General features: G+C 46.7%; 1 protein-coding gene and 1 long non-coding RNA gene across 3 annotated transcripts in view; one reads left to right on the top strand and one right to left on the bottom strand.

Annotated features, from left to right (window-relative positions):
* The window catches only part of LOC127003789 (putative thiamine transporter SLC35F3), a 209,000-nt gene that overhangs the window by 5,331 nt on the left and 190,735 nt on the right, over window positions 1–12,934 (top strand). The window lies entirely within an intron of this gene.
* Window positions 1–12,934, bottom strand: part of LOC127003800 (uncharacterized) — a 30,586-nt gene that overhangs the window by 4,726 nt on the left and 12,926 nt on the right. The window contains exon 2 of the long non-coding RNA XR_007757407.1: window positions 7,893–7,981. This is a non-coding gene — a long non-coding RNA (uncharacterized LOC127003800). The remainder of the gene's footprint in view (window positions 1–7,892; window positions 7,982–12,934) is intronic.

The following is a 12,934-nucleotide window of genomic DNA, read 5'->3' as shown; positions in this document are numbered from 1 at the left end:
TGAGTTTCTCTATCCGCGAACCTACTAGCATTTAGAACACTCGCGACCACCAACAATTGGTGACCCCGGAGTGTTGCTAAGGTTCAAGGTGGCTTATAACCGGTGCCGTTTTAAGGGCACTCTCTCCCAGAGTGGAGGACCTGGGGCAGGGTAACTTGTCCATTCGTCCGCCCTCTCCTGGGGCAAAAAGTTTCACCTCCACTTGGAGTTCGTGAGATTGAGCACTCAGGCCGGGAGAAGCATTACGCCGTGGGCGTAGTTGCCACCTTCAGGGTTTCTCCCCCGTCCTCCCCCAGGCACCCTCTGTGCCCTCCTCCAGGCACCCTCTGTGCCCTCCTCCAGGCGCCTTCTGCGCCTCCTCCAGGCACCCTCTGTGCCCCCTCCAGACACCCTCTGTGCCCCCTCCAGGCACCCTCTGTGCCCCGTTCCCAGGCGCCTTCTGCGCCTCCTCCAGGCACCCTCTGTGCCCTCCTCCAGGCACCCTCTGTGCCCTCCTCCAGGCACCCTCTGTGCCCCGTCCCCAGGCGCCTTCTGCGCCTCTTCCAGGCACCTTCAGCGCCTCCTCCAGGCACCCTTTGTGCCCCCTTCAGGCACCTTCTGTGCCCCCTGGTGCTCCTTGTCTTTCCGCTGGTACGGCGACTGAGACACGCACACAGACTCAGTGAACACTCAAACACAGTGCGACACATTACTAAGACACACAGTGCCACACACTCAGTGTACACGCCACCACACACCACACAGACTCCGAGAGACACGCAAACACAGTGTGACACCCCACTGGGATTACTAGCTGCCCCCTGGATTAACCACCGCCTCCTGGATCTACCACCGCCCTCTTGGATTATCCTACACCTGTGGATCTTTGTGTACAGTGCAGTGTGCCCATCAACAGTTCAGTGCAGCAAGTCCCCAGCAACAGTTAGTGTCACAGTGTTACCTACTAAGCGTACAGTGTTGTGTTACAGTGCCTTTTTGGACACTGGTTCGCTCCCCGAGCCACAGAGGCCCCTAGCACGTGCCAGCGCCTATAGTACACGCAGTTCGTTCTACTCTCACGGACTGCCGCGGCCCCTGGCACATGCTAGCGCCCCTCACTCCTTAACCTGCTGTGGCCCCTGGCACGCTGGCATCTAGCGCCTTCCCACGCAGTTCCCTCGACGCACTCTCTGACTGCCGTGGCACCTGGCCCGTTTTACGCCAGCGCCTCTGCCAATCTACTCCACACCGTTCAACTTCATGCCTGACGACGACAACTCTTCCGCTGCGACGGCGGTGTCCTTCAAAGCGCCGCCCTTCTGCTCACAGGATCCGTCCATATGGTTCGCGATTTTGGAGTGCGGATTCCAGACCTCCAAAATTACTAACAGCCTTACTCTGTACACTCACGCTGTTAGCCTCCTACCCGCCGACGTCCTTCCACAAGTCTCCGACGTCATCGCCTCAGCCTCCAACTCCGACCATGCCTATGAAGACCTGAAGACTGCCCTACTCCAACGCCTTCAGTCTTCTGTCGCCACCCGCCTCCGTGAACTTCTCTCCAAAGAAGAGCTGGGTAATGAGAAACCGACATACCTCCTACGCCGCATGAAGCAGCTGCTCGGCGACAAGTACCAGACTTTCGACCCCGATTTGTTCAAACAGCTTTTTTACCAACGTCTGCCCCCTGCTGTCCAGCGCAGCCTCTTCAGCGTTAAGGACGACCTGAAGCCCGACGCCATCGCCAAGTTAGCAGACGAATTCATGGCGACTCTACCTGGACCGCTAACTTCTTCAGTGTCTTCCGTCGCTTCCCAAGGGACCACTCAATTTGACGAACTCGTTAAACAAGTCTCCCTGCTTGCGACGAAAGTCACCTCTCTTGAGGAGCGGCTAGACCGCCGCCGCTCTCGCTCCCCCACTCCTCACCGACGCCGGCGCCGCTCCCGTTCGAGGAGCCCAGGACTCTGTTGGTACCACCACAAGTTCGGCGAGAAAGCCACGAGGTGTACCACCCCGTGCACTTACAAGGCGTCAAATTCCAAGGGCGAGCACTAGTGCAGCATAGCGCTTGTCGCCAATCCTCGGCGCTGCTCCACCTTCATGACTGCCGTTCCAACACCAAGTTCCTGATTGACACCGGCGCTGATGTCAGTATTATCCCAGCAACCGCCAGTCAGCGAACTCTACCGCCACTCTTGCACCTGTACGCCGCCAACGGTACCAAAATACCTGTCTACTCGCGACACACCATGCAAGTGGACCTTTACCTACGACGTTGCTTCGAATGGACCTTCTACGTCGGGAACGTCTCGCAGGCAATCCTCGGAGCAGACTTCCTAAGGCACTTCAACCTCTTAGTCGACGTCAAAGGATGGAGGTTGGTTGACCCGCTCACTTCCATCTTCTCCAATGCACAACCAGCACCAGGTGACAGCTCGCAACTCGCCGTCGTTCACAAGGACCACCAGTTCGCTGCCCTGCTCAAGTCCTTCCCCACGCTGACACAGCCCTATTCAGCTAGCGTGCCCGTCAAACACCACGTTACGCATCACATCGAGACTACAGGATCTCCAGTACACGCCAAGGCCCGTCGCTTAGCTCCTGAACGCTACCGTCAAGCCAAGGCCGAGTTCGAATCTCTGTTGCGTCAAGGTATTGTACGGCCCAGCAGCAGCAACTGGTCATCAGCCCTCCACGTCGTCCCCAAGAAGAACGGCGACATACGTCCCTGTGGAGACTACCGTGCCCTTAACTCACGCACTAAGATGGACAGATACCCGGTGCCAAACATCCAGGAATTCTCGTCCCAATTTACTGGTTCCACCATCTTCTCACGTGTAGACCTCGTTAAGGCCTTTCACCAGATTCTAGTCCATCCTGACGACATACCGAAGACTGCCGTCATCACGCCCTTCGGTCTCTTTGAATACGTCAGGATGCCGTTTGGACTCATGAACGCGGCCCAGACCTTTCAACGCTTCATCGACGAAGTTCTCCGCGGCTTACCCTTCTGCTTCGCCTACATAGACCTACTCATCGCTAGCCCGGATGAAGCCTCTCACAAACAGCACCTTCACCAAGTCCTCACCCGCTTGCAAGACTACGGAGTACAGATCAACTCGAGGACTGAAGCCATCCAGCAGTTCCCGAAGCCGTCCACCCAGCGCCAACTCAAGGAATTCCTGGGTATGGTTAACTTCTACAACCGCTTCGTCCCACACTGCTCTCTCATGCTCCAGCCCCTCTACGCCATGGTGAGGCCCTGCAAGCGTGGCCAGTCTGTCACTCTCGTCTGGACTCCGGACGCTGACGCGGCCTTTCTCGCTGCCAAGAAGGCCCTCAGCGACACAGTCATGCTGTCCTTCCCTACCCATGACGCGGAGATCTCCATAGCAACAGACGCTTCCGACATTGGGACTGGTGCTGTCCTACAACAGTTCGTCGACAACGCCTGGAAGCCGATTACCTTCTTCTCCCGTAAGCTTTCCAAGTCTGAAGCCAAGTACAGCGCTTACGACCGGGAACTTCTCGCCATCTTCAAGGCTGTCAAACGTTTCCGCTACTTTATTGAAGGCCGTCGTTTCCACGTGTTCACCGACCACAAGCCCCTCACTACTACCTTCCTGAGGAACAAAGACTCTTATACACCACGTCAACTTTGCCACATGGACTACATCTCGCAGTTCACCACTGACATCCGGTACATCAAAGGTGCAGACAACGCTCCAGCTGACGCCCTCTCCCGCAACATTACCGCTGTGACGTCCTCTTCACTTGATTACGCCGCCATAGCCGCCAATCAGTCCGGCGACGCAGAGCTGGGGAAGCTTCTGAACAACCCGGCGCTTAAAGTGAAGAAAATCACACTCCCATGCACCAAGGTCACTCTCTACGCTGACGTCTCCACAGCCACCGTCCGTCCCTATCTGCCACAGCGACACCGCTACCAGGCCTTCCGTTAGCTTCACGACCTTTCTCACCCTGGCATTCGAGCCTCGCAGCGCCTGATGACGTCCCGCTTCATTTGGGAGGGAATTAACAAAGACGTCAGACTGTGGACCAAAACCTGCACCGACTGCCAAGCCTCCAAGGTGACGCGACACACTCACTCTCCACCCGGCATCTTCACGCCCGTCACGGAGAGGTTCGACCATGTCCACATAGACCTTGTTGGTACCCTGCCACCCTCCGCAGGCCACCGCTACATCCTCACCTGCGTGGATCGTTTCACACGCTGGCCCAAGGCCGCCCCCATCGCTGACATCACTACGGACGCCGTCGCCCACGCCTTCATCGCTACTTGGGTCTCCAGGTTCGGCGTCCCTCTCAGCCTCACCTCAGACCGCGGCGGCCAGTTCGAGGCTAACGTGTGGAAAAAAGTTATGACCCTCCTCGGTATCCGCCGCTACAGAACGCCAAGCTATCACCCGCAGGCTAACGGCATGGTCGAGCGCTTCCATCGGCAGCTGAAGTCCTCCCTCATGGCCTCCACCCAACACGACAACTGGTCCCTGGCTCTTCCCTTGGTCCTCCTCGGCATCAGGTCCTCCCTGAAGGAAGACCTGCACCACTCCTCGGCTGAACTAGTTTACGGCATCAACCTCCGGCTCCCAGGCGAACTTTTAGCGCCCACACCTGACACCGCCCCCTGCGGCGTCCAGGACTTCGCCGCCAGCCTCAAAGGTGCCATGAGGAGCCTTCAGCCGGTGCAGCCTCGCTCTTCCTCGAAGAAGACCTTCGTCAACCAGGACCCTGACACTTGCACCCACGTCTTCGTGCGTGTGGATTCCGTCCGGCGGCCCCTGCAGCAGCCCTACCAAGTACCCTACCGCGTCCTGAGACGGACTAGAAAGACTGTCACGATCGACAAACATGGTTCTCAGGACGCGGTCTCCATAGACAGGGTCAAGCCGGCATACCTGCTGGCCCCAGACCAGGCGCCCCAACTCTCCGTCGCCGAAGCAACACCGTCTGTGTCGCATCATCCCCGCGCCAGGAAGATATCGTTCCTTCTTTGAAGTCACTGGGGGGGGAGTATCTGTAGCAGTCACCGCTCAAAGTGCGTGCTCCTTCCCCTCAGTGACACTAAGAAAATATAGCGCTGCAAGCGCAAACTCATGAAGTGTATTTCCATTGTCTCTCCGTCTGTCTTGTTGCGTCTTCATTGTTAACTTTTCTTGTACTCGTTTATCTCTGACTGTCCGTCCATGTCCTCTTGTTGTCTACTCATACACATTGTTCCACACATACACCAATACTTAAATGTTAACCTACACAGACAAGAAAAATACTATATGGGCAACTGCAAAACAGCCACCGAAGACCTGGTGGCCCCAAAAAGAGGTTTAAGGATCACTTAAAATTGGCATTAAAGAAATGCATGATGACGCCCTCCAACCTGGAGACTCTCGCAAACAATCGCACCACCTGGAGGGCAAAGATCAAGCAAGGGGTTGCTGTCATGGAACAGAATCGCACAACCCAACGTGCACTAAAAAGACAACGGCGCCATGTCAGTAGAGAACCCCCTGTAGCACCGAACCCCCAGTGGACATGTCCAACCTGTGGGAAGGTGTGCAACTCAAGGATTGGACTGGTGACGGCGGGAGCTCCAACTACAGTAACACCTCATCTTTCATCGCATCATCCTAGGAAGAAATGAAAGTCGTCATCGGATGCGACGGACTGCAGTAAGTAAGCAACACAGACAACATTCACACAAACGCACATACACACAAACACCTTTTCTTTGTGTTTTGTCTGTGTCCACGACCTGTATGAGTTTGTCCAAATAAAGTAACCCTGGCGGATATAAGTTTCTCTATCCGCGAACCTACTAGCACTAAGAACACTCGCTACCACCAATACTACAACTACTACTACTACTACTATTACTACTACTTTTTCTCCTCTTCCTCCTCTTCCTCATCATCCTCCTCATCCTCTTTCTTCTTCTTCTTATTATTATTTTTCTTTTCTTTTTTTTATTCTTTTTTTCTCATTTTTTTCATTTTGTTCTTCATTTTATTCTTCTTTTCTTTTTTTGCTCTTCTTCTTCTTTTCTTCTTCTTTCTTCATCTTTTTCTTTTTATTCTTCGATTACTACTTCTTGTTCTTCTTGTTCTTTTTCTTCTATTTCTTTTTTTTTCTTGTTATTCTTGTTCTTATTCTTTTTCGTTTTCTTCTTGTTTTTCTTGTTTTTGTTCTTTTTCTTCTTCATGTTCATGTTCATACTCCGGTTCTGGTCCTGTTTTTTGTTCTTCTTGTTCTTGTTCTTCTAGGAAAACAGTCAAGCTAACAGATAATCTCTTCAAAGCAGCATGACTTGAGGCAGACAGGCACGTAAGTAGTCAGGAAAACAGGTAGAAACGAAGTTAAGAGGCGGGTCAGTGGAGTGGTGAGTCGAGGGGTCTTTCTTATCTGCAAATAGTCATCCTCTCCCTCCAACATGTCAACCAAGTGAAAACTGGCGCACTGTCTCCTTAGAGTACAGCACAACTCCCCCCATCCCCTTCCAACGTCAGGACATAGGCTACTGTAATGATTGTAACGTCGGTAATCTTTTCCTTATGAAATTAAGCAAAGAAGGACGCATAATAATTATTGGTTTGACGTGAGGTGGTTGTGATCAATGAGATGTGTGTGTGTGTGTGTGTGTGTGTGTGTGTGTGTGTGTGTGTGTGTGTGTGTGTTTGCTTACATAGTTGTATATCTCGTGTGTGTGTGTGTGTGTGTGTGTGTGTGTGTGTGTGTGTGTTTGCTTACATAGTTGTATATCTCGTGTGTGTGTGTGTGTGTGTGTGTGTGTGTTTGCTGCCATAGTTATATATCTCGTGTATGTGTGTGTGTGTAATTCACCTCTTGGTCTGCTGCGGGTATCTTTCGAGACAGCCAGCCGTTCCCCTACGGAAGGAGCTCTGAGCTCAGTGACCGATCTTTGGGGAGGACTTAGACCACTCACACACAACACACCGCGAAAACGAGGTCACAACTCCTCGCCTTACGTCGCGTACCTGTTCACTGCTAGGTGAACAGGGGCTACACGTGAAAGAAGATAAACCCAACTTATCTTCACCCGGTCGGGGAATCGAACCCCGGTCCTTCTGGTTGTGGGGCAGACGCTCTAACCACTGAGCTACCGGGCCGTGTGTGTGTGTGTGTGTGTGTGTGTGTGTGTGTGTGTGTGTGTGCTTACCTACTGGTATATATCGTGTGTGTGTGTGTGTGTGTGTGTGTGTTTGCTTACATAGTTGTATGACTCCATGTGTAGCTTTCATTATTCATTTAGGTCATGTTTAATATGTCTTCCCTCCATATTCACATTATTCCAACGTATCCTTAAGCTTGTGAATCCTCCTTGCTTGAACCTCCTCATGTTCTCCACAGTTAAACACCGGAAATTCCTGTCTACTTTTGGGTACCCCTTCGTTTAATTCATCATTTGTGTGTGTGTGTGTGTGTGTGTGTGTGTGTGTGTGTGTGTGTGTGTGTGTGTGTGTGTGTGTGTGTGTGTGTGTGTGTGTATGGGTGTACTTCTGTGTATATGTGTGTGTGCTTATGTATGTGTATACGTGTGAATGTATTTATGTGTGTGCCTGTGTGTTTTTGTGTGTGCTAGGGAGGTTGTAATTCACATAATTATTCGTCATTACTCTGCAGTATACTCATCAGGAATAATTATGATCATCTTATCTTATGCAGAATGCGTGCCAGTAATTTAAAAGAAATATGGGTAATATAATGAGTTTAGTTTTATGTACAATGTTCACGCTAACATTAACCCCTCATTATTAGCTTTGGTATTTGAAATTAAGGTTTTACCGGAGTATGCGTATCGTGTTACATCATCATGCTCTTTTTCTCTAAACGTTACAGTTAAAGTAGGAACAGTGATCATTCTTATCCATTACTGCAGTCGAAGGGACGGCCCAGGCACACACCACATCCGATGCGTTGGCGACTCAACCACTACCGAACACGCATATACACCAGCATTTTTCTGCAACAGATAGGAACAACATTATCCTAACGATATATATATATATATATATATATATATATATATATATATATATATATATATATATATATATATATATATATATATAGATATACATATATATATATATATATATATATATATAAATATATATATATATATATATATATATATATATATATCTATATATATATATATATATATATATATTGAAGATTCTTAATAAGAAAATGTTGTATCCAAAAATTTTCAGTATATGGGCATAGAATTGCAGTCGTTTATAAGTTAGGGTGTGCACTTGTACAGCAAATATGCAGTTTTTATTTTCTAAAATGATGTTTGAAAATCTTTTCACATGTTTAATATTACAGAATTATAAGGCAGCATTGGAAACTGTTGAAAGTATGAGATTTACAATTTTGTTGGGAAATATATTTTATTTATATTTTTTTATTCCAATGTGTGTACATGCCTAGTAATGTATTTTAGATTACTGAATACCGTTATGGATATGTAAATTACCTGAATTGAAAGTCGGCTTGAATAATTAATATTGCCAAATACAAAAATGGAATCATGAATTCAGTGAAAACATCAATGCGAATAATTTCCATCAATCAGGCCAGCGCCACCATCACTTCCCTTTAATAATGCCAACACTATTATCACCACTATCACTCCCTTGTTCACCACCTCCACACCCACTATTGCAACTAACCACTACCACCCATATCATTACCACCACCCCAACCACCACCACTGCCACCATCACCACAGCCACCGCCATCATCATTGCCACTACCATCAATAAAAACAAAGAGCAAAAGCAGTAGCAAAAAGATCAACACAACAACAACAACAACAACTATAACAAACAAAAAAAATGTTCTCTATCAATATCAATATTACACACACATACACACACTCAAACAAACACACACACACACACACACACACACACACACACACACACACACCTCCGAGCCACATTGTCGTCTCACCTTTTTATGTTACCACCAACAAATTATAGAAAGTGTTTCGATGACTGAAAGGAAAAAAAAAAGGGAGAAATGAAAAACAAAACTGCTAAAAAGTGAAACAAAATTACACTTTTCCCCCGCTGTGAGACTAGCTGCATTGCTGATATGCTGCTCACGTGTTTACGGGAGTGTCAGCCAGAGGAATGCATTATCCGTTTTTCCTCTCTCCTTATGCGAGTCAAATGGCATCTGGTCGGCCTTTTGTCCCATTTACGGTTCGGCTGCGTGGCCTCATCCTATAGAATAAAATAGTAAACACGAAACTACCGAAGCTCTGGCATGCAGTTAGGATTTATATCGGAGTGAGGTCAGGTGTGTTAAGCAGATTATAGACAAAGGCACGGAAAGGAGAATTACCGCTACTTGTCGCTGCTGAAGAGTGTTCAACAGCGGGCGTTGAAGCAGTGATGAATGTGTGCCGTCATTTCCAGTCTCTCCTCACTCCCCAAATACCCCCACCCTACCCATTCCGCCCACCGCCCGTCCATCACAGCCAGTAACGTATTCTGGTCCAGCCATTTCACCTTTTGTGCTTTAAAATTTCACACAGCGAACATTTTTACTTTTGTAGCTCTGATTTTTCTTTTCTTAGCTTCCACGTACTGACAGAATTAGCTGCATTTATATACATAAACGTAATGTTCAAGTAAATGAAGGGGGTGGGGTCATATCCAGTACGTACGAAAAAAAAACAGGTATCGTTCAATGACTTCCCAAGAGAAAATTTTTGCAGTATCATTTATTAATTGGATGTAAAAAAGTTACTACTCAACTACAGTTAGATTGTGTATAGCTTGGTTGTGATTAGTAGATTTTTTTGTACGTAATCGCTGTAATTATAATGTTTAGTATGTATACTACTATAAGTACTGCTAATGTTTTTACTACTACTGCTTCATTTGTTACTACTTCCACTACTACCACTACAGCTAGTACTAACTACCACTACTGCTACCACTACTACTACCATTACTACTACTACCACTACTACTACTACCACTACTACTACTACCACTACTACTATCACTACTACTACCACTACTACTACTACCACTACTACAATCAAACGGGCCTCCATCCATTAGAGTTGCGTTGTGAGCGGTATCTTTTTTCATATCCTTTCACAAAGCAATTAATTGGCCCCACCCCGCCAATGACTGTGGCCGACAACCATCTTTATTTAGTATTACAAACCTTACTAAACATATTGTTCTTAAGCTAACAGAGCTTGTGGTTGATACGACTATCAACCACCGTCGCCTCAAAGTCCAGGTCGGCAATGTGGGTGGTTTTGGGTGCAGATGACCTGGTTCCTATCAGGCAGACCAAGACTGATCTCAGGAGGGAGAAGGACAGCCTGCATCTCATCCAGACGACCACACTGCTTCTCGGCTGCTGTTTCTTATCCGCCAGTGTTTCGGCGAGTCTTGCGTAGAAGCTCTCCGACCTTGGTCCCATCCCTCCTGACGTCGTGAATACTATATACATATATATAATGGGATGAAGGAGCCCTGGTCCACATTCTGTATTCTTTCTTCATATGCTCTGTTCTTCTCTTGATCGTTTCTTCTGTGGGTTGCATCAAGGGTCAGGTCTCTGTGGCAATGGGCCATGGGATCAAAGATCCTTATGTCAAAATATGCCCTTTGTCAACGAGTCCAAAACCCTCTGGCGCTAACATCCACTCGTGCTTCGTTTGAAACATTAGCAGTGCGTCTGGCGAGGTGTTCGCCTTGCAGAGGGAACAGCATGGGTTCCACAGTCACGTCGTGACAGACTTCTTTCAGCATTTGAGCTGTTACGTCTCTCACTTCATCATGTCTCATGCAGACGAAACCTCCTCTCTTGCATGTCATAGCATGGTTTTGCTTGAAGGGTGAGCCACAGTTACACATGTTCGGGAGCCCATCCACTGGCCAGCCATACCTCAGGGCAAGGGCATCAGTGAATTCTTTCTTGTTTAGGTTGAAGCCTTTTGCCCTGATAGGTAGTGTGGTTAGCCAGTTTGAAGCGCCCACTTCCTGTGCAATGTCTGTCCTCCTCCTTGTGTCTTCTGGGAGTTCTCTCATTAGGTCACTCAGAGTGTCTCTGTTTTTCTTCTCTGTTTATGGAGATTTCATTCCTTAGTGACCTAGTATCTTGAGGGTTGTCTTCTCCCCTTTCATTTTGGTTGATAATATATCCAGTCAAGGAGGCTGTGATTCGGAGTGAGTTCTCGAATTCAGACTCTGCCAGATTTTGCGAGTTTGTGATGCCGCTACTACTACTACCACTACTACTACTAGTGCTACTACTGCTACTACTACTACTACTAATACTACTACCACTTCTACTACTACTACCACTACTACAACTACCACTACTACTATTACCACTACTACTACTACCATTACTACCACTTCTCCTACTATTACTACCACTACTACTGCTACTTCTAAACTTCACAACTACTACTACCACTACCAGTAATACAACCAACACCTTTATTATTATTATTATTATTATTATTATTATTATTATTATTATTATTATCAATATCATTATTACTATAATTATTATTACTATTATTGTTATTAATATTATTATTATTGCTATTGTTATTGTAATTATTATTATTATTATTATTATTATTATTATTATTATTATTATTATTAGTAGTAGTAGTAGTAGTAGTAGTACTTTGATAATTATTAGTATTATTATTACACTGATTATAATTGTTATTAGTAATATTATTATTTTTATTACTTTTAGCATTATTACTATTACTGACATCATTACATTGTCTGTTGTTGTTGTATTCCTTGTTGCCTCGTGTACAATATATTTTTCTCTTCATTTATTGTAACAATAATATAAATTATCACACTTTATGCTGACTATCAGCGTATTTAAAAAAAAAAAGTTTTTTAATAATATATTTGTTGATAGTTATTGTGATTAGTATTGTAATTAATAGTTTGATATTAACATTATTATTATCATTATTATTATTATTATTATTATTATTATTATTATTATTATTATTGTTATTATTATTTTATTATTATTATACGGTTACAAAATCTTATATTTTATCCGCTACTCGCTGCTCCCAAAATAGAATCAAAAGAGGTGGCCGAAAGAAAGGTCAATTTCAGGAGGAGAGGTGTCCTGATACCCTCCTTTTGAAAGAGTTCAAGTCGTAGGCAGGAGGAAATACAGATAAAGGAAGATTGTTCCAGAGTTTACCAGCGTGAGGGATGAAAGAGTGAAGATGCTGGTTAACTCTTGCATAAGGGGTTTGGACAGTATAGGGATGAGCATGAGTAGAAAGTCGTGTGCAGCGGGGCCGCGGGAAGGGGGGAGGCATGCAGTTAGCAAGTTCAGAAGAGCAGTCAGCGTGGAAATATCGATAGAAGATAGAAAGAGAGGCAACATCGCGGCGGAATTTAAGAGGTAGAAGACTATCAGTAGGAGGAGGAGAGCTGATGAGACGAAGAGCCTTAGACTCCACTCTGTTCAGAAGAGCTGTGTGAGTGGAGCCTCCCCACACGTGAGATGCATACTCCATACGAGGGCGGACAAGGCCCCTGTATATGGATAGCAACTGCGCGGGGGAGAAGAACTGGCGGAGACGATACAGAACGCCCAACCTCGAGGAAGCTGATTTAGTGAGAGAGGAGATATGAAGTTTCCAGTTGAGATTTTGAGTTAAGGATAGACCGAGGATGTTTAGTGTTGAAGACGGTGACAGCTGAGTGTTGTCGAAGAATAAGGGATAGGTGTTTGGAAGATTGTGTCGAGTTGTTAGGTGGAGAAATTGAGTTTTTGAGGCATTGAAGGACACAAGGTTCCTTCTGCCCCAATCGGAAATGATAGCAAGGTCTGAGGTTAAGTCTGGAGTCGTGTACTTCCTGTTGAGAGGGTCTTC

Source organism: Eriocheir sinensis, chromosome 3, assembly GCF_024679095.1.
Source record: "Eriocheir sinensis breed Jianghai 21 chromosome 3, ASM2467909v1, whole genome shotgun sequence".
NCBI classification, from domain to species: domain Eukaryota; kingdom Metazoa; phylum Arthropoda; class Malacostraca; order Decapoda; family Varunidae; genus Eriocheir; species Eriocheir sinensis.
The sequence above is the reverse complement of the archived record's forward strand: the minus strand, read 5'-3'. Positions and strand labels throughout refer to the sequence as shown.